The 13375-nt window shown below is 36.4% G+C and overlaps 1 protein-coding gene across 3 annotated transcripts in view; it reads right to left on the bottom strand.

The window, feature by feature from the left end:
• Positions 1–13375, bottom strand: part of ADAMTS20 (ADAM metallopeptidase with thrombospondin type 1 motif 20) — a 195624-nt gene that overhangs the window by 127674 nt on the left and 54575 nt on the right. The gene's annotated exons all lie outside the window — the stretch shown is intronic.

The following is a 13375-nucleotide window of genomic DNA, read 5'->3' as shown; positions in this document are numbered from 1 at the left end:
ATTTAAATAATGTTCAGCAACTATTCCTTCCTTCGCTGGCTATAGACCCAGAGATAGGGAAGAGGACATGGTCCCTGACCTTGTGGAGCTTAACAGTTTCCTAGAAGTACCAGTAGTGGAGCCCTCACCCTAACAGCCAAGGTTGCTTCAACACAATGAATAATATGACTGCTACTGTTGCTTCTAATGCCACATGGGGAAGCACCAGAACCAGAGCCAAAAGCATCTCTGACCCTATAGGGTCAGCGTGAACTTAAATACACATTCCAGCACCTTTCCTATTGTTTTAGCTGTGCAGCCACAAATACAGGTTTGCTGTCTTTATCTGCAGTGATGCCTTTGGTTCTAGCATTTTTTGGCAAGAGTGATGGTCACCACAGTGGAGTTGAGAGTAAGTACAGTTAAGACAGGGACAGGCAGATGACTGGCCATTTCAAGCTGGTCTGCCAGCACTGCAGTATTGCTCACTTTAAAATCCCAGCTGTGGAAATCTATGGCTGAATTGATTAATATATATTTTAAAAGTTGCATGGAAAATGAATATATATTGTAGAAAACAAAGTATACCCATATTTGTGACTTCAGGGTTATCCTCTGATCATGTGAAGTTAACAGTAGATGCTTTAACCAAGTCAAATTACAAGGTAAACAAAGTACCTCAAAGGTATGCACAAAGGCTCTTTTCCTCTAAAAATGAAAACCAGTTGTGAAGACTTGTCACAGGCCATCATGCATTGCCAGTAGCTCAGAGAAAACAGCTTGGGCGCTGTAAAGTATCTAAATGGCTAATTTCTCTACTCATTGCCTGAAATATGTTGACTACAAATGACAATCTGGATATTGTAATATTAGCTATAAAATATATAACCACAAAAATGTTTTCAGTTTCAGAAGGAAATAGACGTGGCACCTTTATTGAAAAGTGACCAACCTACCAGCTGGAATTTGGAAACATATCCTCCCAGTGTTCTGACAGTATGTTTTTAAATATATTACTACAACAAAATTTCTTTAAAATGTAACATTAGGGAAAAGATAATTCAAATCATTATGTAAGATGGGCAATGTTATGAAGCAGAGTCCTTCAAATTAAACAGGCCCAGGTTCAAATTCTAACTGCCACTTGTTGATAACACCTACTTACCAAGCTGCTATAAAGATTAAATGAGATGGTGTACAAAAAGCATTTAGATCAGGGCCTGGGTCATAGTGATCTATGATAGCTATTATTACTACTTTCAGAAGAAAAGGCATATATTATATATAATGCTAATTCTAGTTCATTTGTTTGAAATTTCAATAGTTATCATAGAATGGCAAACTGAAAGCAAAGGATCCAAAAACACAGTTTCATTCTTTCTTTCAATATTTATTGAATTATCTGTTGCCTGTCAAATACTGTGTTGCTTGCCTAATACACAAATGAACAAAGCATCATCTCTACCCTTAAAAAATTCAGTCTTCCAGGGGTAAAAGGTATAAAAACAGATGGTTCAGTTTAAATAATTATTCATATACACCCAAAAAAACCCCTCAGGTTGGTATTTTGCTTTTACACTAAAATGGCTTATGTCTTCAATAAGGTCATGTTGCTCATTTAATTGTATGCACCTCCTATTGTTTTATGTATTGACCTTTATAATCTATGTGCTCACACTCTATACATACATACCTTTTACAATATTTGGATATTTAGAGGTGCTGTTATTGAATAACTATTCAATTAAGCTGAATTGTGAATCAAGCAGATGAATGACCAGAAGGCCCACTTGTTACTTCAGAGAATTTTCCAATTAGCATGCACAACATGCTTCTCTTATCCCTAAAACTATGACACCATATTAGGTCACCATAATGGTAGGGTATCCATGTTTGCTACTTCCTTATAAATACATAATTAGAAATAATATTTATTGAATGTTTACTATGTGTGTGATGTGATCTAAGTTTAAATGTATTAATTCATTTAGTAATTCTCACAACAAATCCTATGAGCTAGAAACTATTGTATCCATTTTACGGATGAGAAAACTAAGGTACAGAGAAGTTAAGTAACACACTCAAGGTTAGGTGGCTGGTAAGCAACGGAACAATTTCCATCCAAGGCAGTCTAGCTTCAGCTCTGACTACTTTATCTGATCTTATAGAACTTCAGCATTCTACCCTAAGTATTTCCTAATTAGCTCTTGGTACAAAAGTTATTTCAGAACCCTGATGTGGGTCATGCCCTAGCCCCTGACACTGTCCTGCTATAGTCACTTGAGCATGGCCTCAGAAGTCCTACACAGTCAGGAGACCTGGGTTTTAGTTCTACTCTTACTAGTTACAAGCCAGTTGTCTAACTCTAGAAATGGATATATCTACTTTTTGTCTCAATACCACAACTACATTGAGGCATTGAGCACCCTTGGTCACAGTGCCCTGGTATGCTGGATTAGTATTTACCAGATGTTGTTGGGGAAGGGGTGTGAGAACGTTGGTTTTAAAGAACAAAATCATTCCACAGTTTGAGAAAAGTTGAGTAAAAAAATTAAACAGATGCCTTCATGGAGTCTTGAATAGGCTAACATATACGCCCAAATATTAAATCTACATGAGAGGTATTACATGCAACATCTCACACAACTACTTGGCCAAGTCCTCTTTTCCCCTTCATGGAATATGCCGAAGGATGAGTATCCCATCCCAGACTACACTGTAGGAACTGCTAGATTAGATTTCTAAGGTACCTTTTCTGCTTTATAAAACCATGTAATGTTGTTAAATATTACTGTAATCACGCCACTTTATAGAGTGCTATATATTAGAACTTTTATTGATCCAGTTAAAATGTATTCAATCTTTTATTCTTTTTTTATCTTTTTAAAAAATTTTATTTATTTTTTATACAGCAGGTTCTTATTAGTTATCCATTTTATACGTATTAGTGTATATATGTCAATCCCAATCTCCCAATTCATCCCACCACCACCCCCACCACCACTTTCCCCCCTTGGTGTCCATACGTTTGTTCTCTACATCTGTGTCTCTATTTCTGTCCTGGAAACTGGTTCATCTGTACCATTTTTCTAGGTTCCACATATATGCGTTAACATACGATATTTGTTTTTCTCTTTCTGACCTACTTCACTCTGTATGATAGTCTCTAGATCCATCCACATCTCTACAAATGACCCTGTTTCGTTCTGTTTTTTTTGGCTGAGTAATATTCCATTGTATATATGTACCACTTCTTTATCCATTCAGCTGTCAATGGACACTTAGGTTGTTTCCATGACTTGGCTATTGTCAATAGTGCTGCAATGAACATTGGGGTGCATGTGTCTTTTTGAATTATGGTTTTTTCTGGGTATATGCCCAGTAGTGGGATTGCTGGGTCATATGGTAATTCTATTTTTAGTTTTTTAAGGAACCTCCATACTGTTCTCCATAGTGGCTGTATCAATTTACATTCTCACCAACAGTGCAAGAGGGTTCCCTTTTCCCCACACCCTTTCCAGCATTTGTTGTTTGTAGATTTTCTGATGATGCCCATTCTAACTGGTGTGAGGTGATACCTCCCTGTAGTTTTGATTTGCATTTCTCTAATAATTAGTGATGTTGAGCATCTTTTCATGTGCTTCTTGGCAATCTGTATGTCTTCTTTGGAGAAATGTCTATTTAGATCTTCTGCCCATTTTTTGATTGGGTTGTTTGAACTGCATGAGCTGTTTATATATTTTGTCTGTTGATTCGTCTGCAAATATTTTCTCCCATTCTGAGGGTTGTCTTTTAGTCTTGTTTATGGTTTCCTTTGCTGTGTAAAAGCTTTAAAGTATCATTAGACCCCATTTGTTTATTTTTGCTTTTATTTCCATTACTCTAGCTGGTGGATCAAAAAAAGATCTTGCTGTGATTTATGTCAAAGAGTGTTCTTCCTATGTTTTCCTCTAAGAGTTTTATACTTTCCAGTCTTACATTTAGGTCTCTAATCCATTTTGAGTTTATTTTTGTGTATGTTGTTAGGGAGTGTTCTAATTTCATTCTTTTACATGTAGCTGTCCAAATTTCCCAGCACCACATATTGAAGAGACTGTCATTTCTCCATCCTTCCCTGCTTTGTCATAGATTAGTTGACCACAGGTGCGTGGGTTTATCTCTGGCCTTTCTATCCTGTTCCATTGATCTATATTTCTATTTTTGTGCCAGTACCATATTGTCTTGATTACTGTAGCTTTGTAGTATAGTCTGAAGTCAGGGAGTCTGATTCCTCCAGCTCCGTTTTTTTCCCTCAAGACTGCTTTGGCTATTCGGGGTCTTTTGTGTCTCCATACAAATCTTAAGATTTTTTGTTCTAGTTCTGTGAAAATTGCCATTGGTAGTTTGATAGGGATTGCACTGAATCTGTAGATTGCTTTCAGTAGTATAGTCATTTTCACAATATTGATTCTTCCAATCCAAGAACATGGTATATCTCTCCATCTGTTGGTATCATCTTTAATTTCTTTCAGCAATGTCTTATAGTTTTCTGCATACAGGTCTTTTGTCTCTGTAGGTAGGTTTATTCCTAGATATTTTATTCTTTTTGTTGCAATGGTAAATGGGAGTGTTTCCTTAATTTCTCTTTCAGATTTTTCACCATTTGTGTATAGGAATGCAAGAGATTTCTGTGCATTAATTTCATATCCTGCAACTTTACCAAATTCATTGATTAGCTCTAGTAGATTTCTGGTAGCATCTTTAGGATTCTCTATGTATAGTATCATGTCATCTGCAAACAATGACAGTTTTACTTCTTCTTTTCCAATTTGTATTCCTTTTATTTCTTTTTCTTCTCTGATTGCCGTGGCTAAAACTCCCAAAACTATGTTGAATAATAGTGGTGAGAGTGGGCACCTTTGTCTTGTTACTGATCTTCGAGGAAATGGTTTCAGTTTTTCACCATTGAGAATGATGTTGGCTGTGGGTTTCTCGTACACGGCCTTTAATATGTTGAGGTAACTTCCCTCTATGTCTACTTTCTGGAGGATTTTTATCATAAATGGGTGTTGAATTTTGTCCAAAGCTTTTTCTGCATCTATTGAGATGATCATATGGTTTTTATTCTTCAGTTTGTTAATATGGTGTATCACAATGATTGATTTACATATATTGAAGAATCCTTGCATTCCTGGAATAAACCCCACTTGATCATGGTATGTGATCCTTTTAATGTGCTGTTGGATTCTGTTTGCTAGTATTTTGTTGAGGATTTTTGCATCTATGTTCATCAGTGATGTTGGCCTGTAGTTTTCTTTCTTTGTGACATCTTTGTCTGGTTTTGGTATCAGGGTGGCCTCATGGAATGAGTTTGGGAGTGTTTCTCCCTCTGTTATATTTTGGAAGAGTTTGAGAAAGATAGGTGTTAGCTCTTCTCTAAATGTTTGATAGAAGTCACCTGTGAAGTCAACTGGTCCTGGACTTTTGTCTGTTGGAAGATTTTTAATCACAGTTTCAATTTCATTACTGGTGATTGGTCTGTTCATATTTTCTATTTCTTCCTGGTTCAGTCTTGGAAGGTTATACCCTTCTAAGAATTTGTCCATTTCTTTCAGGTTGTCCATTTTATTGGCATAGAGTTGCTTGTAGTAGTCTCAGAATGGTTTGTATTTCTGCGGTGTCTGTTGTAACGTCTCCTTTTTCATTTCTAATTTTATTGATTTGAGTCTTCTCCCTCTTTTTCTTGATGAGTCTGGCTAAGGGTTTATCAATTTTGTTTATCTTCTCCAAGAACAAGCTTTTAGTTTTATTGATCTATTGTTTTCTTTGTTTTTACTTCATTTATTTCTGCTCTGATCTTTATGATTTCTTTCCTTCTGCTAACTTTGGGTTTTGTTTGTTCTTCTTTCTCTAGTTCCTTTAGGTGTAAGGTTAGATTGTTTAGGATTTTTCTTGTTTCTTGAGGTAGGCTTCTATTGCTATAAACTTCCCTCTTAGAACTGTTTTTGCTGCATCCCATAGGTTTTGGATCATCGTGTTTTCGTTGTAATTTGTCTCCAGGTATTTTTTGATTTCCTCTTTGATTTCTTCAGTGAGCTTGGGTATTTAGTAACGTATTGTTTAGCCTCCATGTCTTTATGTTTTTTCACGTTTTTTTCCCTGTAATTCATTTCTAATCTCATAGTGTTGTGGTCAGAAGAGATGCTTGATATGATTTTAATTTTCTTAATTTACTGAGGTTTGATTTGTGATCTATCCTGGAGAATGTTCCATGTGCACTTGAAAAGAAAATGTAATCTGCTGTTTTTGGATGGAATGTCCTATAAATATCAATTACATCTAGCTGATCCATTGTGTCATTTAAAGCTTGTCTTTCCTTATTAATTTTCTGTTTGGATGATCTGTCCATTGGTGTAACTGAGGTGTTAAAGTCCCCCACTGGTATTGTGTTACTGTTGATTTCCTCTTTTACAGCTGTTAGCAGTTTCCTTATGTATTGAGGTGCTCCTATGTTGGGTGCATATATATTTATAATTGTTATATCTTATTCCTGGATTGATCCCTTGATCATTATGTAGTGTCCTTCCTTGTCTCTTGTAACATTCTTTATTTTAAAGTCTATTTTGTCTGCTATGAGAATTGCTACTCCAGCTTTCTTTTGATTTCCATTTGCATGGAATATATTTTTCCATCCCCTCACTTTCAGTCTGTATGTGTCCCTAGGTCTGAAGTGGGTCTCTTGTAGACAGCATATATATGGGTCTTGTTTTTGTATCCATTTAGCAAGCCTGTGTCTTGGTTCGAACATTTAATCCATTCATGTTTAAGGTAATTATCGATATGTATGTTCCTATGACCACTTTCTTAATTGTTTTGGGTTTGTTTTTGTAGGCCCTTTTCTTCTCTTGTGTTTCCCACTTAGAGAATTTCCTTTAGCATTTGTTGTAGAGCTGGTTTGGTGGTGCTGAATTCTCTTAGCTTTTGCTTGTCTGTAAAGCTTTTGATTTCTCCATCGAATCTGAATGAGATCCTTGCCGGGTAATCTTGGTTGTAGATTTTTCCCTTTCATCACTTTAAGTATATCATGCCACTCCCTTCTGGCTTGTAGAGTTTCTGCTGAGAAATCAGCTGTTAACCTTATGGGAGCTCCTTTGTATGTTATTTTTCATTTTTCCCTTGCTGCTTTCAATAATTTTTCTTTGTCTTTAATTTTTACCAATTTTATTGCTATGTTTCTCTGCATGTTTCACCTTGGGTTTATCCTGCCTGGGACTCTCTGCAATTCCTGGACTTGGGTGGCTATTTCCTTTCCCATATATGAAAGTTTTCAACTATAATCTCTTCAAATATTTTCTCGGGTCCTTTCTCTCTCTCTTCTCCTTCTGGGACCCCTAAAATGCGAATGTTGTTGTGTTTAATGTTGTCCCAAAGGTCTCTTAGGCTGTCTTCATTTCTTTTCATTCTTTTTTCCTTATTCTGTTCCGCGGCAGTGAATTCCACCATTTTGCCTTCCAGGTCACTTCTCCGTTCTTCTGACTCAGTTATTCTGCTATTGATTCCTTCTAGTGTAGTTTTCATTTCAGTTATTGTATTGTTCATCTCTGTTTGTTTGTTCTTTAATTCTTCTAGGTGTTTGTTCTTTAATTCTTCTAGGTCTTTGTTAAACATTTCTTTCATCTTCTTGATCTTTGCCTCCATTCTTTTTCCAAGGTCCTGGATCATCTTCACTATCATTATTCTGAATTCTTTTTCTGGAAGGTTGCCTATCTCCACTTCCTTTAGTTGTTTTTCTGGGGTTTCATCTTGTTCCTTTGTCTGGTACATAGCTCTCTGCCTTTTCATCTTGTCTATCTTTTTATGAATGTGGTTTTTGTTCCACAGGCTGCAGGATTGTAGTTCTTCTTGCTTCTGCTGTCTGCCCTCTGATGGATGAGGCTATCTAAGAGGCTTGTCCAAGTTTCCTGATGGGAGGGACTGGTGGTGGGTAGAGCTGGCTGTTGCTCTGGTGGGCAGAGCTCAGTTAAAGGTTAATCTGCTTGTCTGCTGATGGGTGGGGCTGGGTTCCCTCCCTGTTGGTTGTTTGGCCTGAGGCGACCCAACACTGGAGCCTACCCGGCTCTTTGGTGGGGCTAATGGCAGGCTCTGGGAGGGCTCACGCCAAGGAGTACTTCCCAGAACTTCTGCTGCCAGTGTCCTTGTTCTCACAGTGAGCCACCCCCTGCCTCTGCAGAAGACCCTCCAACACTAGCAGGTAGGTCTTGTTCAGTCTCCTATAGGGTCACTGCTCCTTCCCCTGGGTCCCAAAGCTCACACTACTTTGTGTGTGCCCTCCAAGAGTGGAGTCTCTGTTTCCCCCAGTCCTGTTGAAGCCCTGTAATCAAATCCTGCTAGCCTTCAAAGTCTGATTCTCTAGGAATTCTTCTCCCATTTCCAGACCCCCAGGTTGAGAAGCCTGACGTGGGGCTCAGAGCCTTGACTCCAGTTGGTGGACTTTTGTGGTATAAGTGTTCTCCAGTTTGTGAGTCACCCACCCAGCAGTTTTATTTTGATTGAGCCCCTTTTACCGTCTGATTGTGGCTGCTCCTTTGTCTTTGGATGTGGCATATCTCTTTTGGTGAGTTCCAGTGTCTTCCTGTCGATGACTGTTCAGCAGTTAGTTGTGATTCTAGTGCTCTCGCAAGAGGGAGTGAGCGCATGTCCTTCTACTCTGCCATCTTGAACCAATCCCCCAATCTTTTATTCTTTAAGTATTTGTTTCCCTGGCATATAGAATTCATATTGCTTTACCGTAGGTCTCATAAAATAGTAAACATTACTTCATAGACAATTAGCAAAAGGAAAAGAAATAGTATGAATTGTTCAAATAGTTTAAGAAAATCCTAGGCAAAATAAAGTTCATGCAAAGCATGAAACAAATTATGTTGCTAGTAACTGACCAACTATTTTGAAATAATTTCCAAATAGTGCTTCAGCAAATGTTCATACATGGCATGTTTAGAGACCACCTTCTTTATTATTCTAGTCATTTTTAAAAATTAAGATAATTGACATATATCATTGTATTAGTTTTAGGTGTACAATGATTTGATATATGTACATATTGCAAAATAACCACTACAATAAGTTTGGTTAACATCTATCACCATACATAGTTGCAATTTTTTTTGTTATGATAACAACTTTTCAGATCTACTCTCTTAGCAACTTTCAAAAATACAATACAGTATTGTTAACTGTAGTCACCATGCTGTACATTACATCCCCAGGAGTAATTTATCTTATAACTGTATATTTGTACCCTCTGACCACCTTCACCTTCAAAGTCATCTGTAAAGAACTGATTTTAACAAAGTGAACACATTTTGCTTACAGAGACCATTACTCTTATCAGAAAGATGTTTTCGTTTTTAAGTTAGAAAATGACATTCTGCATATGCACAAAGTAAACATGTGCAAAGAATTAAGAACAGGTAGAGCACTGGGTTGAAGGGAAAGGTAACATAAATGGTTGAACATAAAGTACGAAAGTAAACCATTAGTTTTTATTTTAGTGTGGTCGAAAATTTTCCCCATCCTAAATAACATCAGTAAAAGCAACTCAAAGAATTGAAAGCAATGATATTAAGTCAGTGTAATGTAGGTTAGGCTTTCTAGTTGATAAGTGTCTCTAATAGCAACTGTGTTTTAATAAATAGGGCTAATTCCTGAGAATCAAATGATGCTCTTGAAATTTACATTATTAAATCTGTAGCAAGGTGAATAGCATCAAGTCAAACCTTTGTAAACCCAAAGGAATGTGGAGATTTCTGACACAGTAAGTATTTCCAAGATTAATTAAACAGTAAGTCATTGCATATCAAAATAAATCTGTTGAAAAAATAATAATGCATGTAAAATTACATTTTAACCTGATCATGTCACCCAAATTCTCTAAGGATAAAAGTTATGGAATAGCAAATAATTGAACATCTCTGCTCATTTAACACACACTTTTTTCATTAGATATACTATATACCACATATGTGCTCTTCCCAGCTAATTTTAATGTTATTTCCAGAAACTCTTTGAATAGAGATCACTAAGCTATTTTTACAACATGAGTAAAGCACTCTAAAAGGTGAATTAAATCACACACATTATTTCTATATCACTGCACTCAGATATTGTTAAACTGTTGAAAGCAAAGGAAAAGTTTGAGAGCATAATTGTTTACTTTGTACAGGATGAGTAAGTGTAGGTAATCCTCTTTCTAAATTATGTATATAATCCATCTGCTCAATGCTGAAAGCATTCAGCAGTTTCCCCCACTATATCTGGAGCTCAACACAGAAACTCTTTCATCACTTTGAACTTCTCTTTAAATGGCTCTCAATCATTTTCCAAGTCCAAATTACATATTCATGTCTTTTTCCTAAATTACTATCACCAAAAAACATTACCAATATCTCGAGTGTGTGCTTGAAATGCAGTTAATGCCTTTTTAAAAATTAGGACAGGGGCTTCCCTGGTGGTGCAGTGGTTGAGAGTCTGCCTGCCAATGCAGGGGACACGGGTTTGAGCCCTGGTCTGGGAAGATCCCACATGCTGCGGAGCAACTAGGCCCGTGAGCCACAACTAGTGAGCCTGCACTTCTGGAGCCTTTGTTCCGCAACAAGAGAGGCCGCAATAGTGAGAGGCCCACGCACCGCGATGAAGAGTGGCCCCCGCTTGCCACAACTAGAGAAAGCCCTCGCATAGATACGAAGACCCAACACAGCCAAAAAATAAATAAAATAAATAAATAATTTAAAAAACTAAAAAAAAAAAAAAAATTAGGACAAAATATGCAAAACTTGAATGCCTTCTTCTTCAACTGGAAACATCTGGGGACATTTATGTGGAGTTAGTATTCCTCTTACTTCTTTAGAGCAATTTTGGAAATGGACTTCACAAGTGGAGATAAAATAAGTTGGATTAGATTTGACAATCTCTATGTAGTGTGACCAGCTGTCCCAGTTTGCTCAGGACTAAGGGATTTCCAGAGACATGAGACTATTAATACTAAAACTAAGAAAGTCCCAGGCAAAACAAGAGTCTGTCGACTCTTTCTCCAAGTTTCCATTCACCTTTAACATGGTTTACATCTACAAATATAGTTATGACCACTTTTTTTCACTAATAAAATAACAATAACTGCCCAGAACCATAAAGTCTGCTGACTTTCCTGCATCCTTATCTAAACATTCAACAAAAGAGAAAAAGAACAAAGAGAGCAAAAACCCCAGGTAATTTGAAGTCATTTGAAATTCGGCCTCTGAGGAGGAAAGAAAGTATGTATAAAACCAAGACTACCTCAAAAGAGAGATTTACCCTCCTGAATTTTTCCTCCTGCCCCATCTGTATTTGGAATGTTCCTCTACTCCTCAACCTGTGGCAGTATCTCCCTGTGAATGAAAGCTTAACACAAACCAACTGACTACATCTACAAACATCTCGTCTTAACTGAAATTGGCTCTCCTAGTGGGACTAAAAATCTAGGAAATGGTATGTGCATGCACTGGTCTTCTGTTTCAAGCAATCTCAGAAGCAGATTTACTTTCCATGAAGTCAGAAGGTCGGCTTTGTCCTTGATGAACTCTGGCTTTAAAACTCCCATGGACACAAGGTACATCACAATAACTTCTAAATAGTGATTACATTGATTTTTATGTAAAATACAGATGACAAAACTTTTCAGAGGATGGCATCATCACCAAAACTGTATTACTGAGAGCTATTTGAAAATTACTCTTGTGTTCCTTGACTTCTTCTAGTCATTACTTCCAAAGCACTGATATGGGAGTTGTCACTTAACATGCTACAAAACCTGATGCATTTATAAAATCTAATATTTTCCTTCAGTATCTCTATCCCCTCCCCAGTTTTCTTAATGAGTATCTCCTTTAACCATTTAAAATTGCCAAGCTTATCCCACACTGTTCCATATAATTGATATAATTTCCTACATATCAATCGACATCCTCCATGTCAATGTTCTCATTAGAATCCCTTCATAATGAGCATGCCACACCCATATCTAGATAATTATACATCTAGATAATTACTTCAGTTCGGAAGTTAAAAAGTCATCAGAATAAATCTGTATGTATAGCTCTGTTGCCATTTAAAAAATTCAATTCAAGTAAACAAAAGACATCTATACTGTACAAATTTAGGAAAATCATTTTGGATCATCTCTGGTTTTTGTCTGTTACAATGTCATTTATTCTGAAAAAAGTATTACTTTAATCACTTATTTACTCATTCTTTAACTAACTAATGAGTGCCCATTTCATACCAGATACTGTGTTTAGGCAGCAGAGATCATGTATTCTTAGCACTTATAAGAATTTAAGATAAAATGTTATACGTAAGGAAAATAACAAAGTCTTAGGATCTTTAAGTCACAATGAACTTAACTGGCGAGTTCTTGTTAAAGGAAATTTATATTGCCTATATATATGTCCTATAATTTATATATTGCCTATAAATTTATATATTGCCTATATATGTGTCCTGGTCAAGTTTTTTCCACCAAGTAGGCCTGAATTCCCTACCTGTGAATAGAGATACTTCTAGCCATGAGATATGTTCCAATATCCTGTATGTGTATAAATAGGGGACCATATAATTCATCAACTAAACCAAGATACTCCTGAGAATGAAAGAGGTACTTTTAGTAATTACTTCAAAACAGCAGGACTTAATCCAGCAATGCCCCAGACAGTAGGTATATGTGTGTATATATGTATATGGGTGCCTATATACATGCATGTATAGGACATAGAGTGCTACCACTAACACAGAACCGGTGTTCTTTACTGGCACTAGAATTCTGTTCTAATGATACTGGCACCATCATTGCTCAAAGAGATATTAACATCAGCTCAAAAGCTCTTATAGCTACTGTGATCTTACACCCTAAATTTGCTAAAGCAGCTCTATTAGTAATAGGTTATCCTTTTATTACCATAAATACTTTTATAACTTAAAATATCATGTGTCCCAATTTGATTTGGCGAACGCAGTAGTAGTAAAATTAGTATCCCCTCCTTCTGTGCAGAAATAAGATAAGGTTTAAAAATTCAGATTCAAAGGGCAAAAGATCAATTCTACTAAGATCTTCCCTGTCACTAGGGGGCAGAAGCCATTCATGTGATGAAGTTAAGATTCAAGCAATTTCTGTAAGTGGTTTGTTTCAAAGATTTTAGATTTTTTAGAAAACTGTCCAAGTAACAGAATGGGATACTTGCTATATATATCTATTTAAACTAAATTTCAATGAAATATTTTTGGCTTAAATATAGACAATTTGCTTACATCTAAAGTTTGGGGAAACATTTTAATTAAATGTGAAAAATATTATGTTAAACATTTTAGGAAATACAAAGGACCTGTT

Source organism: Balaenoptera acutorostrata, chromosome 11 (genome assembly GCF_949987535.1).
Source record: "Balaenoptera acutorostrata chromosome 11, mBalAcu1.1, whole genome shotgun sequence".
NCBI classification, from domain to species: Eukaryota; Metazoa; Chordata; class Mammalia; order Artiodactyla; family Balaenopteridae; genus Balaenoptera; species Balaenoptera acutorostrata.
Note: the sequence above shows the minus strand (reverse complement) of the source record. Positions and strands in the feature narration are given on the sequence as shown.